At 38.6% G+C, this 4,089-nt stretch overlaps 1 non-coding gene across 1 annotated transcript; it reads left to right on the top strand.

Annotated features, from left to right (window-relative positions):
• Positions 1-253: 253 nt before the first annotated feature.
• On the top strand, positions 254-415 carry LOC132535951 (U1 spliceosomal RNA). The gene has a single exon (XR_009547673.1). It is a non-coding gene; the product is annotated as a U1 spliceosomal RNA (small nuclear RNA).
• The last annotated feature ends 3,674 nt before the right edge of the window (positions 416-4,089 follow it).

Below are 4,089 nucleotides of genomic sequence, written 5' to 3'. Positions count from 1 at the left end.
TCCTGGCCAGAATAGAGAACCTGAAATTAATCTTATGTTTATATAATCAACTAATATTGGACAAAGGAAAAAAGAAACATCCAACAAAGGATAGTCTATGTATTTTTGGATCTGACATCTAAAGCACACAGAAAAGCAAAAATAATCAAGATGTAAAGCTTTTGTACACAAAAGGAAACAACAAAACAATAAGGCAAACTACATAATGGGCAAAAAAAATCACTATATATCAAAGGGTGAAAATCCAAAATATGTAATTACCTGGTAGAAGACACTATGATCATGAAGGTGGTTTTCCCAGGTAGGCTTTGCCCATTGCCTTCTGGATATGCTGATCCCTGTGAATTCCCCAGATGTAGGAAAATTATCTTGCAGAATTTGTGGCAGTGGGGAACTCTGTTCACACTCTCCTCTGATATAAGAAAATAAGAAGAAAAAAAAAGAATAAAATCCAAAGTACATAAAGAACTCATACAACTTCATAACAGAAACCATTAAGAATGAGCAGAACTAAAGAGACATTCTGCAAGTAGATGTCCAAATGGCCAACAGGTACAAAATGCTAACCATTATACTAGTTATAATGCAAATGCAAATCAAAACCATGGTGAGATATCATTTTATAACAGTCAGAATATCTATTATCAAGAAAATAAGATGGTCCAGGCTGTGGCACACCCAGTTGAGCACACATTTTACAATGTGCAAGGACCTGGGTTCACGTGCCCAGTCCCCATCTGCAGGAGGGAAGCTTCACAAGTGATAAAGTAGTACTGCAGATTCATATCTCTCCCTCTCTCTCTCAAGGACAGGCATAAGGGTCCCGGTTCGAGCCCCCGACTCCCCACCAGCAGGGGAGTCGCTTCACAGGTAGTGAAGCAGGTCTGCAGGTGTCTATCTTTCTCTCACCCTCTCTGTTCTCTCCTCCTCTCTCTATTTCTCTCTATCCTATTCAACAATGACAACATCAATAACAACAACAATAACTACAACAATAAAACAACAAGGGCAACAAAAGGGAGTAAATAAATAAATAATATTAAAAAAAAACTACAAGTTCATTTGAGGTCTACCTGTAGCATGTATCACACATTTTCTTTTCATTGGTGTCAAGGACTTAGGATTGAGAACTATAGGGGGCCGGGTGGCAGCACAGCGGGTTAAGCGCATATGGCACCAAGTGCAAGGACCGACTCAAGGACCCCGGTTCGAGCCCCCAGCTCCCCACCTGCAGGGGGTCTCTTCACAAGTGGTGAAGCAGGTCTGTAGGTGTCTATCTCTCTCTCTGTCTTCTCCTCCTCCTCTCGATTTCTCTCTGTCCTATCCAACAACGACAGCAATAGCAACAACAACAAAAAAACAACAAGGGCACCAAAAGGGAAAAAATGGCCTCCAGGAGCAGTGGATTCGTAATGCAGGCACCGAGCTCCAGCAATAACCCTGGAGGCAAAAAAAAGGGGGTTGGGAACCATGAAAGTTAGATTATTTTCAAGAAGGCTTCTTGTAGGTTAGATAGACACCATTATTTTCACCTTTGTGTTTCTGTTACCCCAACTAGGTGCACTATACTCTCTACTCTACTCTACTCAGGGACAGTTTTTACTCTGTCAATCTCAGCATCTCATGCCACATCACTATTCAGGATTCTGCCATCATATTCTCCTCAAGTTGTCCCTGTCTCCTTTGAACTTTACTTTGTAAGGAAGTTATTTGTAAATATGCTGTTACAACTGTCAAAGAGAACCTTTTTTTTCATCAAAGTAAACTTTAGTTCAATTTACCAAATGGGTGAAATTTTTGCAGACATTCTTAACAGTACATATTATACAATTTAGAATGCCTACATTTTTCTACTTTTCTATTCCTGAGTTGGCATGTGAAGCCACGAGCTAAAGTGTAAATCTTCCAGGGTTTTGGATATTTTATTAAAAGATAAAACACTTCTCTTTTGTCTTCTGATCCATTTACGTAAAGGCAATTCATAGAAAGAACAATATGGCTTAAATAGCTCCTCACCAATCTACACACACACACACACACACACACACACACGTACAGACATGCACACATGCGTACATGCATATACCTATACATTAATGCCACCAGAGTACAATTTCAGGTCTCTGCCACACTTTCAAACTCTTTTGAAAATTAAATTTCATTTCGGCACATAGTCCTTGATGATGAATAAGATGTTCATTTGCACCACACATAGTTCATATTCATTTCCTATGAGCATATGATTTTATTCCTAGAAACACCATATAACAACATCAATCTTGTAGGGATTTATGCTACTTGTCAACATTTTACTGTTTTACTCTGAGGTGGGCAGTCTAGAAAGGCCAAGCTCAGTCATATGGTACAGGAAACATTCGGTTTTTAAAGATGTATTTTTTTATTTATGAGAAAGGAAGAGGGGATGAATCAGAGCATCACTCTTGCACAAGCAATATCAGGGACTGAATTTAGGACATCATGCTTGAGAGTTCAATGCTTTATCCACTGTATCCTGGGCCTTGTACCGAAAACTTTTAATTTGGAGCAATTATGGATAGACTGACTCCTCTCAGCCTTCCTGTCTCTCCAAGAGATACAGTTTTTATTCAGCACTTTCCTTACAGACCATCATGAAATGAGGATAAAAAAAGAATTGTGTGAGGGGACAGGTGGTGGCAATGATGACACTAATATATACCTATTCATTTTCCGCAAACCCCAAACAGATAGAATACTTGACTACCAAAATGTATTGACTCCAGAGACAATGTCATCTTCCAGAGAAAAATCTGGGTAACTTGTCCAAACCATAACCAAAACCAGCAGAAAAAAAAATCATTCTTATTATTGCCTTTAGTTTATTTAGAGTAAGCAAAGCCATTTGAAATATTTAAAAATTCTATAGGTATATTCTATCATCCATTGGTACTATTTATATAATCAAGTAAATTTAAATGCAAGCCTATAACTTGAGGAAGGTGTTTCAAATAAAATTTGCATGTAGCAATAAAAGTCAAGAATTTAGTGGCGAATATTTCATTGTGTTTGAGCACAATCATCTTCTAATTTGGTTCAAAGCACTATTCTTAGTTAAATAACATTAATAACAATAGATAAAAGTAATTTAAATTTCAAAGTGACTTTTTACATGTAATTGTTGTGTTTAAGTGACCTCATTTTCACAGCAACAATGAAGGATGAGAAATGAACACTGAACTTGAAGATTTGAATTGGATTCAAGGCACTGCCATACTCTGGGTAAATTCTTCAGTCTGGTCCTTTACTTGCTAGCTGCAGATTGAAAGCATTGGCTACTATTTATCTCTCAGAAAGAAGTCTGGGCATGGGGCCAGGACGTGGTGCATCTGGTTGAGCGCACATATTACAGTACACAAGGACCCAGGTTCAAGCCCCTGGTTCCCACCTGCAGGGGGAAAGCTTCATGAATGGTGAAGAAGGGCTGCAGGTATCTCTCTGTCTTTCTCCCTCTATCATCACCTTCCATCTTGATTTCTGGCTGTCTCTATCTAATAAATATAAATATAATAATAATAATAAGTAGTTGTAGTAGTGGTAGTGGTAGTGGTAGTAGTAGTCATAGTCTGAGCATAAGCATCCCAGGGCAGGGTAGTATGTCAGGGTAACAGAATCCCAGGCTCCTTTAACATTACCATTGTCCTTATAGGGTGTTTTATTCATCTACAGGATCCAAGATAGCCCATCCCACCACTACCACTACTACCTCTGCTTCCACCCAGTAGATAAAGAGGACAGTAAGTTACTTCTCATATTCTACTGATAAGGCTTTAATTACCTGCAGAGGATACTTGAGATACGAGTATTTGTACTGGGTGACCATGTGTCCAGATAAATATTAGGAATTGCATTAAGTAAAGAGAAGAGAGAAAAACTGAGGGACTATTAGCAATATTTATCACTATGAGATTGAGATAGAACACCAAAAGACTAATAATTCTCAAGGGTCTCGGGCAGGAAGAATGGCACATGAGAATGGGAAGCATGCTTACCACTCTCCTTTGCTGGGAAGAAACTGTCACGAGAGATGGTAGAACTGATTGTTTTTCTTTT

Source organism: Erinaceus europaeus, chromosome X (genome assembly GCF_950295315.1).
Source record: "Erinaceus europaeus chromosome X, mEriEur2.1, whole genome shotgun sequence".
In the NCBI taxonomy this organism is placed as follows: domain Eukaryota; kingdom Metazoa; phylum Chordata; class Mammalia; order Eulipotyphla; family Erinaceidae; genus Erinaceus; species Erinaceus europaeus.
This window is presented reverse-complemented; position numbering and strand designations above follow the sequence as displayed.